Here is a 15,141-nt window from a genome sequence, read left to right on the forward strand (position 1 = left end):
TCCACAGCAACAGATTTTTTTAGTCTAGCATCTGATATAGCTTTAGAATCCAGATGTGGACATATACAAGGTCTCAAATATGGTGCAAATCGCTGTAAGAAGTTGCAACTTTGAGGCAAATAAACTGCAGTCCTGAGTATGCGTAGGAAGAAGCTTAGAAGAGGTTGCAGAAGAATTTGCAACTTTTTTACAACTTTAAAAAAAAAGTCACAAAAACTCAGCTGCCTGATATATCACCCTCTAAGATACATCAAAAAATCCGAAAACAGAAAAAGACACAGACTAAAGATGAATGACCCCTATTTTGTTCATTTGTTCATATTCATATAGGTTCCTCTACCTACCTGTACCCCTATACATTCATATCAGTGCACCACTTTAGATTTACATAACTGCACAGCTATACCTATATATGACTGTACCCCTACATTTCTGCACCTCTATACTTTTATATTTCAGAATTTTTATTTTTATGCAGTTGAGATGCATTTTTTTCATGTTTTTATAAACAGTTTTCCAACATGTTTTATGGCGCACAATTAGAGCTGCAGAAAACTGGTCTAAGGAGTTCTATTGGCTAAAGATTTAGGAAGACAGGAGCACAGTCTTCACAAATCTGGCGCACCCTGCCGGCGCTCACTTTATTCTCGCTGAGTGCACCAGTTTTTTCTGGTGCACTCACTTTAAAGGGTGAGCAACACATTTATGTCAGACTTCTGACATAAATGAGGCCGCCAGTGCGGATATTCACCATAAGGTCCCTTTCTGGAAATAGTATTGTGTCACAATCCTGTCACAAACACTTCAAACACAAGTGTAATTGGTATGAACTCCCTAGACCAGCTTTTAGCTGCTATAATTTTGCGCCAAAAATTGTACCCAAAAGCACGTCACAAATATAGAAGAGACGGAAATATCTCAGATTCACAAGTGGTGCCACAATTTTGCGCCCCAAAAAAGAACAAGTCATGAGTGTCAGATAAACACCAATATTGTGGGACCCAAACTGCATAAATTAGGTGCAAGAGGCACAGCAACGAAAGAAAAAAAACACCACCATTTTTCAGTTTGAAAGGCTACATAAATGCCTCCTATTTGGAAGTGGATATAGGCAGAAATAATGCGACAGAGGAAAAATCAGTTCTAGGAAGCAATGAAGGCTGTCAGTACTCACCATTCTGGGGGTCCCTGGCACCAGCGTCATGTCCTTCTTCCCAGGCTCCATCCTCTGCACAAACGTGGACCTGCTCTTTCTCCATTCACAATCTCTCAGTTAGGCTCCTCCAGTAAGATCTTCCACCAAGAAGTTCTCCTCATGTGAGTTGTGCTTGGGTCTCTTATACCCCTTGGTCTTCCCCCTCTTGTCTCAACAACCTCCCCCATGTAAATGAAGGGTGTTGGTCCCACTTCCTTATCAGCCAGGCTGATTGTTTATGACACTCTGATTGTTCTCCTTTGTTATGGGTTTATCATCCCTTCCCACCAATGAAAGGCCAGGATGTGTCTTTCTGATGACAAACTTCATTTGTAAATCTTTACTAGGCCAAATGTCCCCCTGTGATTCCCTACGGATTCCACATCCTGAACAATAGTGAATGCAAATTCATGCAGACCATGTGACTCCCCTGTCCTGGAAATGGCTTCATGGAGCATAGAAATATACAATAAAGTGATATTTACATCCACGTTAGAAGATTCTGCTCCTGGAATGTGAATATGACATCCACATCCCATGTATTATAATTTATATTTACCATTCTACTGCGTCTGACCAGAAGATTGTGTACAATTATTAGGATACAAGATGTGTAGGAAATGGAGAAATATCGGGGGATATATATAAATGCATTTATGTCTGGGTTTTTTTGACACACAGTAAGTTTTTCTTCTGCTCCTGATTTTTCTAATTTACAAGGTTTTACACCACAAAAAGTTTGTTTTTCCAAACATCTCGCCTTATCATATAAGGTCCTATTGTGTGCATTGCCTCTGTTTCCAGGGTCACCATTTATTTACAGCATAGACCTATATTTTTGGCACATTTTGTAACTCAGGTTTACACAAGGCAAAGCAGGTCTAATAACTTGCACAACTCATTGAGACGCATGTATCAGGTGTGTAACTAAATTACATGTATAACTAAATAACAATAATGAGAATTACAATAAAGAAATAAACACATTGGGGCACATTTATTAACGGCCCGATTCACGGTTTTCCGTCACGTTTTGTTTTTTTTCCCGTTTTGCGCCGAATTCCGCCGGGATTTTGGCGCACGTGATCGGATTTCGGCGCCGGGGTGCATGCAACGGAAATCGGGGGGCGTGGCCGTCATATTCGTAAAAACCGCATAATTTAAAAAAAAAAATTGATTGCATGAACCATACTTACATGCACCAGGAAGAGATCGGTGAACTCCGACGCACCTCGGCGGACCTCGGCGCAGCAGCGACACCTGGTGGACATCGGGCGCAGGACATTCATGAATCGCCGGAAGACCCAAATGCACGTCGGAGTAGCCTCCACTGGAACGCGAATGGACCAGGTAAGTAAATGTGCCCTATTGTCATTGATTTCTACAACATATTGTGGAGCAAAAGTAACTACACTTTACTGATGAATAGATGTGTTTTGGTCTCTACAATCTTTACTTGCTGAGTGATTTCTCACATTGTTGGAGCATCCGGGGCAGCAGCCCGGCCCAATACATCCAGAACCTCAGGTGGCAGGTAGCTTGTTCTTTTAGAAGTATCTGATTATGTACATGTGGCTATAATATCGCTATAATCCTTATTCCACATCCCGACCATGCACATAGGTGGCAGAGCCCGGGCTCCTAGGAGGAGTGGGGCTGATTATACCACAGGGGAGGTTGTCAGTCAGTACTCATCCCTGTGATGCAAGTTCATTCATAGCTCCAAAGCTTTTTACTTGTTTTTAACTACTTTTTTGGCTTTTGTTTTCTTCCCCATTTTTCCATTAATATGCATTTGTTCTATTGATGTCATTTTTAAAAATGAAAATAATGCCATTATTTTTGTTTTGCCATCTTCTTACTCTAATAACTTTTTTTTTTAAATCAAATATTTTTATTGAAAGTTTTTGTTTTTTCCCCCCCTTTTACAAACCCAACAGGTATAACCATAAGAGAAATATATATCGCATCAAATATAAATATTAACAGGCATCTTCAGTATTACACATATATAGTACAGCCAGGTAATAACATCAAGAATATTCCATATTTTATACTATATTTTGGTAGTGTTTGCAGTACTATCCAAATTACACAAATAAATATAACAATATATATCTCTCTTTACCCTACCCCAACCCCCCCCCCTCCCCTATGAGCCAGCTCCCCCTCCAGCACCCTTGTTTCCAACTATTCTGCTTACCAATGCCTATTTCATCAAAGATAGCTGATACTCCAAACTTGCCCTTAAACGTGACAGGGATGCCGATGGCAAACCTGGTGTGTCCATCCACTTGCCCCATATCTTCTCAAATTTTGGAATGCAATTTCGTTTTGCATATACACTATATTCCAATCGTATGATCGTATTCAGACGATTTATGAATTCCCTCTTGTTTGGTGGCCTAGGCCTTATCCAGTGAGCGGCTATGACCTTCCTGGCTTGGTATAGGGAGCGCTGAATTGCGATGTTATTTGGTTCTGTCAAATTATCAACCCTTAAAACTCCTAATAAACATGCCAGAGGGCTTGCTTCTATATTTATGGAAAAGACTTTACGTACTAACTCCAAAATAGACTTCCAGAAATTTTCCAATTTACTACAGTCCCACATCATATGCAGTATTCCCGCATCCTCTATGCCACATCTTGGACAGTCTGAGGTGGATCTAATCCCTATACGATACAGCAGTTGGGGGGATTTATAGGCTCTATGCAATAGTAAGAGGTGAGACATCCTACGAGCTTCGCTAGGAGAGAGAGTAGGAATTAGTTCCAAAGCCTCTGTCCACTGTTCATCCTCAATAGGACCCACTTCTCCTTCACATTTTGCCCTACACTTTAAGGGCACATCTTTCATGGAGTCATTGAGCAATATAGTGTAGGAGTAAGAAATGAGGCCCTTAGTGGATTTTGCCTTCAATATCCTATTCAATGCCCCAACAGAGCCTACTTCTATCGGCTCCCCCCTAATCTGTGTTTCGAGAGCATGTCTAAGCTGTAGATACTGATAAAACCATGCATGTGGCAACTGAAAGTCTGTTTGTATTTGTTCAAATGTCCGGAAATTACCTTCAGAGTAAATATGTTGTAGAGTCCGTACCCCTTTCATTTCCCATGGGGTAAAGCCTTCTAGGCGAAAAATTTCTGGAAGAGCCGGGTTATGCCGGATTGGAGTTTCCGAGGTGTATTTGGGAATTCCTAAAATGTCTTTGGCTTTAGACCACACTTTAGACATAAGTGACATTGTTGGCGTATTACTTACTTCCCCCCCTCCAAACCCGCCCTCTAAGGCATGTACTGGTATTGAGTGTTGTGACCATAAACTAACCAATTTACCGGCTGAGTGCGCTTGCTCTCCTTCTGCCTCTACCCCCCAGCCTTGGAAGTGTTGCATTTGTGCCGCTATAAAATATAGCCAGGGGTTTGGTATAGCCAAACCTCCATCCGCCTTCCCCCTTTGTAAAATGTCTAAGCTAATTCTGGCCTGTTTTCCCTTCCACACTAACCTCCTGAATAGCCCACGGATTCTATGGAAGTATTTTTGTGATATCCATATCGGGGAATTATGTAGTATGTAGAGTAGTTGAGGCATTAACACCATTTTGACAATGTTACCCCTTCCGATTGGAGACAATGGGAGTTTACACCAAACCTTAATTTTATCGGCAGATTTGGCTAGTAGTGGTTCTAGATTGCTCTTAATGTATTCCTTCGGGTCTGGGGTTATAACGTCCCCAAGATATTTGAATTTATTTACCATTTGCAGTGGTACTTCTATCGGGACATTTATATTATGCTCCTTTGCCAATGGCATCAGGACAGATTTGTCCCAGTTTATTGTAAGCCCCAAATATAGGCCAAATTCCTTGATAATTGACATTAACTGTGGGAGTGAACTATTTGTATCTCCCATATAGATCAACATATCATCAGCATAGAGCGATATACGTTCCTCTCCCCCTTTCCCAGGAAAGCCTGTAATCTCCACAGAGTTCCTAATCAATGCTGCCAGAGGCTCTATAGCCAATGCAAAAAGATATGGGGATAGGGGGCACCCTTGTCTTGTACCCCTCTCCAGTGCAAATTCATTAGAGACACGCCCATTAACTTTTATCCGTGCTATAGGGCCTGAATATAATAACTGGATCCAGTTAATCAGTCTCTGTCCAAATCCCATTTTGCTCAGAGTTGCCCATAGAAATTTCCACTCGACGCTGTCAAAAGCTTTGGCAGCGTCGAGTGAAAGGACAGCACTGCCCCTATCCTTTGCTGTGTCAGACTGAATGTTTAAAAACAGTCTCCTAATGTTTAACCCCTTAAGGACGGAGGGTTTTTCGGCTAATTTCTCGCTCTCCAAATTCAAAAATCCATAACTTTTTCATTTTTACGTTTACAGATCTGTGTGAGGGCTTATTTTGTGCGTAACAAATTTTACTTTCCCGTAATGTTATTTATTTTAACATGCCGTGTACTGCGAAGCTGAAAAAAAATTCCAAATGTGGAAAAATTGAAAAAAACCCGTCACGTTCTTGTGGGCTCAGTTTTTACGACTTTCACTCTTCGCTCCAAATAACACGCCTACTTTATTCTTTGGTTCGGTGCGATCGCGGTGATACCAAATTTATATAGGTTTTATTGTGTTTTAATACATTTTCAAAAATTAAACGAATGTGTACAAAAAAGAAAAAAAATTTTTGCCATCTTCTGACGCTAATAACTTTTTCATACTTTGGCGCACAGAGATGTGTGAGGGGTCATTTTTTGCGAAATGAGGCGACGTTTTCATTGCTACCATTTTGAGGTCTGTGCGACATTTTGATCATTTTTTATTTCATTTTTTATGTTATGTAAAAAGGTGTAAAAGTCGCATTTCGGACATTTGGGCGCCATTTCCCGCCTCTTCATACATCCCTTATACCTCTGCGCCGTAGAGCTACGGCGCAGAGCGTTAAGGGGTTAATGCTGTGGATCTATCTGGCATAAAACCTGTTTGGTCGACGTGAATTAGAGATGTGATTACCCCTGACAATCTATTAGCGATGACCTTGGCCAAAAGTTTTACATCCACCGGCAGTAGTGATATTGGCCTATACGAGTCTGGGTGCCTGTGATCTTTGCCTGGTTTAGGAAGTAAGATTATAATTGCTTCCCGCATAGATGCTGGGAGAAGACCCACTTCATCTGAGTATTGTATAACTTGTAATAGGCGAGGTAGTAATACTTCACTATGCTTTTTGAAAAACTCCCCTGGAAGACCGTCCATACCTGGTGCCTTTTCATTCGGAAGGGACTTTAGAGCCTCCTCCAGTTCTTCCAAGGTCAAAGGGGCATCTAACTGAGTTCTCTGTTCCTGACTGAGCGTTGGCAATTCTATAACATTTAAATATCTTTCTATGTCACTTCCCTCCTTTGTTAATTTGCTAGTATAGAAGTCCCTGTAGAAGTTGTAGAAGACATTCAGGATGTCTTCATGTGAATTGACCAGCTCATCCCTTGCAGTATACACTTCCTTTATGTGATTAGAACCCTCCTGTGCTTTTATTATGCCCGCCAACAGGTGGCCCACTGCCTCTCCCTGGACAAAATACTTTTGCTGCAGAAATAATCTCTTGCTTTCCGCTACTTGTTCTATGTGTTCTTTTAACAACTGTTGGGCTTCCTTCCAATTTGCTTCCTTAACAGGCGTTGGGGACATAGTAAAATCCTGCTCTGTCTCCAATACTCTTTGTTCTAACTGTATAGATAACTCCTTAGATTTAGATTTATGTGAGTTGATGCGTGCTTTGTATATACCCCTTATATACATTTTAAGGGAATTCCATAGGGAGCCTGTTGTAACTTCCGCCTCATTTAGTCAGAGAAATTCCTCAATTTCAATTCTGAACTCATTGCCCTTGTCTACTAATTGCAACCAGAATGGGTTTAGTTTCCAGGAACCTATTGGTTTAATGACCCAGGTTAGAATAGACATGTCTACTAATAACGGTGAATGATCCGATATGCTGCGGGGCAAATATTTTACATCTTGAATAAAGGAATGCATAGATGGGGATATTATTGCCATATCAATTCTTGACAGCGATGTATGGGAGCTGGAATAACATGAATATTGTCTAGCGTCTGGATATCTATACCTCCAGCAATCATACCAGCCTATCTCTTCCAATAGTTTGGCCAATACCGTCGGGTCATCTGGCCCTATCTGCCTACCCACACTAAATCTATCTGCATTGGAGGACAAAACCATATTAAGATCCCCTCCCATTAGTACGGGTAGTTGTGGCAGGGTATTTATAAAGGACAATATTTTCTTTAACACCTCACAATTGAATGGAGGCGGGATATATACAGCCACCAAAATCTGAGGGGTTCTAAAAATAGAGCAATGAAGACATACGAATCTACCGTCCGCATCTATCAAGGACGAATGGCATTCGAATGGTATGGTTCTCGGTATCAATACACTCACCCCTCTCGCATGTGTGGAGAATGTGGAATGATAACTATGGGCCACCCACCTCTTTTGCAATACATGTATGGAATCCTTGATCAGGTGAGTTTCGGTTAAACATATAACTGCTGGGCAGTGTTGTTGTATCGTGGAAAAAACAGCTAGTCTTTTATTGGCATAACCCTCTAGTATTCCAAAACAGTACATTATATTTGTTAGCCATACCACCAATTTGTATATGCATTGATAGATTCTGGAGTTTCCCTCTTACCTCTTTCTAGGAGCTGGCTCATCCCACCCTTACCCCTACCCAATAACCCTTTAACCAAACACATAAAAGACATTCTCCCAAGGACAGGAGACGGGAGCCAAGTTATCCCTCCTGTACCTTGCGTGAGTAAAACACAGATCTCAACCTAGAATAGAAGTGCTAGCTTCTATTACAATAAAACTCTTATCTCTAGTGTTAGAACTCCTGCTCCTATGTGCCGCAGGAGTTATAACATGTAAACCAGCTGAATTTAGTATCTACCACAACATTTTAACAGGGTGTAAACATTTTAACCGACATCAAAACACTATTTTTGTACAAATATCTCACGGTTCTTCTCTGACTTCTTCCCTCAGTCAGCGCCTTCTCGAAGCCTCCTTTCATTCTCATCCAACCAGGCCACCGCATCTTCCGGTTTGTCGAAGAAGTGTGTACTGCCAAGGGCCACCACCCTCAGTTTTGCAGGGTATAACATTGAGTATGGAATTTCCAGTCCCCTTAATCTTCGTTTTATGTCCATGAATCTTGCTCTTCTCTTTTGCACCTCCATGGAAAAATCAGGATGTAGAGCAATGGATGCACCGTCCATAGTCAGGTCTTGATGGTCCCTTGCCTTTCTAAGAATCTGATCTCGATCCCTGTAGTGAAGTAATTTAATTAGCATTGGTCTTGGTCTTGCTCCTGGTGGAAGTGGTCTCGATGGGACTCTGTGTGCCCTTTCTATAGCGAATAGCGGAGTGAGAGTATCTTGTCCCATTTTCTCTTTCAGCCACTTCTCCATAAACCCCACTGGGTCTTGACCCTCTACTTTCTCCGGCATTCCCACCACTCTCAGGTTGTTCCTACGTAACCTGTTTTCCAGGTCATCAGACTTAGATATAAGGAGGGACACATTGTGATTAAGCCGCTTCAATTCTTTATGTACCGGGATCATCTGTTCTTCCACTTCGCATACTCTGTCCTCCACTGCATGAACCCGATCATTCGTTTTCTTCATGTCGTGGCGAATCAGATTTATGTCTTCTGTTAATCCCCCAATGTGAGTATTCATAGTTAACATAGCCGTTCCACAGTGTGCCACTGCCTTGAAAACGTCTTTGAGTGTGGGCTCTTCGGGTACTTGTAGAGATGCTGCCATTTCTGCCACTATGTTAGGTTGTAGAGGGGTCTTTTTTGTTTTCTTTTGACGCTGGGGCACTGGATGCATATCTTGATCTTGCGTCTCTTCTTCAGAATCTTCCGCTGAGGTAAGTACCTCCATTATTTTCCTTGATGCTTTATTCTTAGACGCACTGGCCCCCTCCCAGGCAAACTTCTCCAGCCTTGCAGCCACTTCTTGGAACCTTGACACAAAGGCTTCTCCACTTTGTTTGGCCGGGGTATTCACATTACTCTCTTTACCGTCTTTTTTGCGGGCACCAGAGCGGGTCATGGTGAAATGTGATTGAAAATGGTATGTTGCTCAGTTTTGACAACCAAGTTGAGGAACAGATCGTTATCAAACTTTGCAGTGCAGACAGGATGACGGTTAGGCTTAGTAAGCAAAGTCCGCTACTTTTGTGCCTCTATAGATTCCGTCGGTCAAGCAAGTTAATTGTTAAGCTTAATGAGCAAAGTCCGCTACTCAGAGATCCTTGTAGACTCCTCACTGCTTACGTACAAATTGTTAAGCTTTGTAAACAGAATCTCCTGTTTATGAGCCCGTATAGACTCCACTGCTCAGACAAGGTAAATGTTAAGCTTATTGAGCAAAGTCCACTGCGTATGAGCCCTTTAGGTGCTTCACGCTGCTGGTATTCAGGTTGTTAAGCTTTGTAAACAGAGTCCACTGCTTGAGAGCCTTTATAGATTCAGCTATGTAACCAGATTGTTTGTTAAGCTTAGTGAGCACAGTCCTCTGCTTATGAGCCTTTGTAGGCTCTGTGCTGTTGGCATGCAGAATGTTAAGCTTTATAAACAGAGTCCACTACTTGAATGCCTATATAGACTCAACTATACAAACACGTTTGAATGTTAAGCTTAATAAGCAGAGTCCACTGCATATGAGCACCCATAGACTTCTGGCATATATTTTGTTAAACTTTATAATCAGAGTCCACAAATTTTTAGGTTTTTTTTAATTTTTGTATTATTTTTTACATTTTTTTTTACTATATTGGTCTAATCATTCCTCCTATATACTATAATGTATTGCAGTATTGCAGTATATGGTGTTTTTACACAATATTCATTACAATAAGCCACTTGCTTATTGTAATGAATCTGCCATACTGTCTCAGGTCTTAAAAAGACAATGGATCCCCGATGACATCACATTACATACATGGTGGTGCCCACATACAGCCGCTGCAGTTCTGCCTCGTACATGAACAGCGGAGCGCGCGAAGAGGTTTATAAAGTGTTCTCATTTTTGCATTTGATCTCTTTTGTGAAATCTACTTTTTGATATTTACTCATCCCTTCTCCATGACGGATATACATCTCTGGTGTCCACAATAAGTATCACATGTTTTCCTTTTTCTTGAGATCCTCCTGTGATCTTGACTTGTGATGAGAATTCTCAATGTTTTTAAATAATTGGTTAAAATGTTCCATATTTCTTTGAAAATTGGGTAATAATTCTAATCATAATATTAATATTTTTTTTCTTGATCGAGTGTCTTTTGTGTTGTTGGATATCTTCTTTATTTTTTTAATAGAGTCTCTCTAGGAATATTTGCTATTTCCAATATTACTTTTCATATGGGACTAAGTTCATTCCCTTTTTGGGAAAATTAAGTTTCTAATGAGTTTGCCTCCCATATATATATATATTCGTACAGTACTTTGGTGATGTAGGAACTGACTTTTTGGGATATTTTTAATCCATATATGGAGATGGCAATTTTTTCTCAATATCTAGCTATTACTATTAGTAGGTTTGTTATAAGTTTTAGTTTTGATAGTTCCTTCTACAATGTATATTGTTAGATTTAAAAGGTTTATTTGTTCTTGACCCTGTATTGGACTGAATTCAAAAGATTCAAGTGTATTCTTTACAATAAATGGCAGATCGTGAGTAAAACTGACTCTTACCTTATAACTAGAGATGAGCGAGCACTAAAATGCTCGGGTACTCGTTATTCGAGACGAACTTTTCCCGATGCTCGAGTGCTCGTCTCGAATAACGAGCCCCATTGAAGTCAATGGGAGACTCGAGCATTTTTCAAGGGGACCAAGGCTCTGCACAGGGAAGCTTGGCCAAACACCTGGGAACCTCAGAAAAGGATGGAAACACCACGGAAATGGACAGGAAACAGCAGGGGCAGCATGCATGGATGCCTCTGAGGCTGCTTAAACGCACCATTATGCCAAAATTATGGGCAACAGCATGGCCATGACAGAGTGACCGAATGAGGCTAGATAGCATCTAAAACATCCAATAATTGACCCTGACACTATAGGGGACTATGCAGAGGCAGCGGCAGCAGCAGCAGGCTAGAGAGTGGCATGGCGACATACCCTAAATGGACTCAGGGGTGGCAGAGAGGAACCAAAGGAGGTGAGCAAGAAGCGCTGAAATGATTTCCTCTGTGAACAAAAGGTTGACGGTATATTTAGTCGATATTTAGCTCTTGGGCGGTGTGCCTTTTATCGCCTAGGCTCAGCAGTTTGAGCACCGCCTGCTGTCGCTTAGCGACGGCACTGCTGCTGTGCCTAGAGCTACCGACTGATGGCGCCATGCCCACGGATGGTAATTCGGAGGAGGTGGAGGAGGGGTGGGAGGAGGAGGGGGTATAGTAGGCCTTTGAGACCTGGACCGAGGTAGGCCCCGCAATCCTAGGTATAGGATGACCAGTATATGACCAGCCCCAGGGTCAGACTCGGTCCCAGCCTCCACCAAGTTAAGTGTAGTAGCGTTCTTATAAGTTTGGGATATGGTGGGTGAAGGGAATGTAAACAGATGCGCAAGAAGCGCTGAAATAATATCGGTAAATGATAAAAGTTTGCCAGTATATTTTGTGGATAACACAGCAGGGTGGCGACAAAGTTAACAACTTTGATGTGGAATCCATGAAAACAACCCAAATTTCTGCCTGACACACCTCGTTTGATAAGGGGACGATGTATGGAGGCAACTATATGGACGACTTTTGGAGGTAGCAATGGAGACAACGTGTGGAGGCTGCTATGGAGACAATTTAATTTGGATAGTGCCTGTATGTGGCAGTCCAAAAAAGTTTTCAAACCAGAGGAGCAGGTAGGTGGCCCTCCAGAAAAATGAAATAGATTGAGTGCCTGTATGTGGCAGTCCAAAAAAGTTTTCAAACCAGAGGAGCAGGTAGGTGGCCCTCCAGAAAAATGTAATAGATTGAGTGCCTGTATGTGGCAGTCCAAAAAAGTTTTCAAACCAGAGGAGCAGGTAGGTGGCCCTCCAGAAAAATTGAATAGATTGAGTGCCTGTATGTGGCAGTCCCAAAAATTGTTTAAAACAGAGGACCGGGTAGGTGGCCCTCCAGAAAAATTAAATGCATAGAGTACTATAGCTAGAGCCAGTGGGCCCTGTCAAAAAATAGCCAGTTTCCTCTGCTTTAGTGTACAAAGAGGAGAAGAAGGAGGAAAATGAGGAGCAGGAGTGCATAAATTATTCAGGTTGAGCTTCCTTCACCTGGTGGAGATTGGAAATTATGAGAAATCCAGGCTTTATTCATCTTAATAAGCGTCAGCCTGTCAGCGCTGTCAGTCGACAGGCGTGTACGCTTATCGATGATGATGCCACCAGCTGCACTGAAAACCCGCTCGGACAACACGCTAGCGGCAGGGCAGGCAAGAACCTCCAAGGCGTACAGCGCCAGTTCGTGCCACATGTCCATCTTTGAAACCCAGTAGTTGTAGGGAGCTGTGTGATCATTTAGGACGATGGTATGGTCAGCTACGTACTCCCTCACCATCTTTCTGTAAAGATCAGCCCTTCTCTGCCGAGACTGGGGACAGGTGACAGTGTCTTGCTGGGGTGACATAAAGCTGGCAAAAGCCTTGTAAAGCGTACCCTTGCCAGTGCTGGACAAGCTGCCTGCTCGCCTACTCTCCCTCGCTACTTGTGCCGCAGAACTACGCACTCTGCCGCTAGCGCTGTCAGAAGGGAAATACTGTTTCAGCTTGTGCACCAGGGCCTGCTGGTATTCATGCATTCTCCCACTCCTTTCCTCTCCAGGGATGAGAGTGGAAAGATTTTGCTTGTACCGTGGGTCCAGGAGAGTGAATACCCAGTAATCGGTGCTGGAATAAATTCTTTGAACGCGAGGGTCACGGGATAGGCAGCCTAGCATGAAATCTGCCATATGCGCCAGAGTGCCAACGCGCAAGAATTCACTCCCCTCACTGGCCTGACTGTCCATTTCCTCCTCCTCCAACTCCTCTTCTTCTGCCCATACACGCTGAACAGTGAAGGACTGAACAATGGTCCCCTCTTCTGTCTCGCCAACATTCTCCGCCTCTTCCTCCTCATCCTCCTCCACCTCCTCCGATATGCGCTGAGAAACAGACCTGAGGGTGCTTTGGCTATCAACAAGGGAATCTTCTTCCCCCGTCTCTTGTGACGAGCGCAAAGCTTCCGACTTCATGCTGATCAGAGAATTTTTAGACAGGCCAAGCAGCGGGATGGTGAGGCTGATGATGGCGGCATCGCCACTGACCATCTGTGTTGACTCCTCAAAGTTACTCAGCACCTGACAGATATCAGACATCCACGTCCACTCCTCATTGTAGACTTGAGGAAGCTGACTGACCTGACTACCAGTTCTGGTGGAAGTTGACATCTGGCAGTCTACAATCGCTCTGCGCTGCTGGTAAACTCTGGATAACATGGTTAATGTTGAATTCCACCTCGTGGGCACGTCGCACAACAGTCGGTGAGCGGGCAGTTGGAGATGGCGCTGCGCTGCCCTGAGAGTGGCAGCATCTGTGCTGGACTTCCTGAAATGCGCACAGATGCGGCGCACCTTCGTGAGCAAATCAGACAGATTGGGGTATGTCTTGAGGAAACGCTGAACTATCAGATTTAACACATGGGCCAGGCATGGCACATGTGTCAGTCTGCCGAGTTGCAGAGCCGCCACCAGGTTACGGCCGTTGTCACACACAACCATGCCTGGCTTCAGGTTCAGCGGTGCCAGCCACAGATCAGTCTGCGCCGTGATGCCCTGTAATAGCTCTTGGGCGGTGTGCCATTTATCGCCTAGGCTCAGCAGTTTGAGCACCGCCTGCTGTCGCTTAGCGACGGCACTGCTGCTGTGCCTAGAGCTAGCGACTGATGGCGCCATGCCCACGGATGGTAGTTCGGAGGAGGAGGTGGAGGAGGGGTGGGAGGAGGAGGAGGCATAGTAGGCCTGAAAGACCTGGACCGAGGTAGGCCCCGCAATCCTCGGCGTCGGCAGTATATGACCAGCCGCAGGGTCAGACTCGGTCCCAGCCTCCACCAAGTTAACCCAATGTGCCGTCAGCGATATATAGTGGCCCTGCCCGGCAGCACTCGTCCACGTGTCCGTGGTCAGGTGGACCTTGTCAGAAACGGCGTTGGTCAGGGCACGGATGATGTTGTCTGACACGTGCTGGTGAAGGGCTGGGATGGCACATCGGGAAAAGTAGTGGCGGCTGGGGACCGAATACCGAGGGGCGGCCGCCGCCATGAGGTAGCGAAAGGCCTCGGTCTCTACCAGCATATAGGGCAGCATCTCCAGGCTAAGCAATCTGGAGATGTGGACATTGAGGGCTTCGGCGTGCGGGTGGGTTGCACTATACCTCCTTTTGCGGTCCAGCGTCTGGGGTATGGAGAGCTGAACGCTGGTGGATGCTGTGGAGGATCGTGGAGGCGACGATGGGGTCATTTCGGTGACATGGGTGGACTGCGTGGAAGACTGACTGGTGGACAAATTGCTCGAAGCATTGTCGGCAATCCACGACATCACCTGTTTGCACTGTTCTGGCCTCAACAGTGCTCTACCACGAGTCCCAGTAACTTCAGACATGAACCTAGGGAGTGTAGCTCTGCGGCGTTCCCCTGCTCCCTCATCAGCAGGTGGTGTCTCACCCCGCCCAGGACCACGGCCTCTGACCCCTGCAGTAGTTGGACGCCCACGTCCCCGCCCTCGTCCTCTACCCCTAGCCCTTGGGTTAAACATTTTGAAAATGAAAGTTATAACTTTAATTTTTTTTTTACTTTTTTTTGTGTTTTTTTTTTTT

General features: G+C 43.9%; 1 protein-coding gene across 1 annotated transcript in view; it reads right to left on the reverse strand.

Moving 5' to 3' along the window:
* The window catches only part of LOC140075962 (uncharacterized), a 795,288-nt gene that overhangs the window by 1,944 nt on the left and 778,203 nt on the right, over positions 1-15,141 (reverse strand).

The sequence above is a fragment of the Engystomops pustulosus genome, chromosome 8, assembly GCF_040894005.1.
Source record: "Engystomops pustulosus chromosome 8, aEngPut4.maternal, whole genome shotgun sequence".
NCBI classification, from domain to species: Eukaryota; Metazoa; Chordata; class Amphibia; order Anura; family Leptodactylidae; genus Engystomops; species Engystomops pustulosus.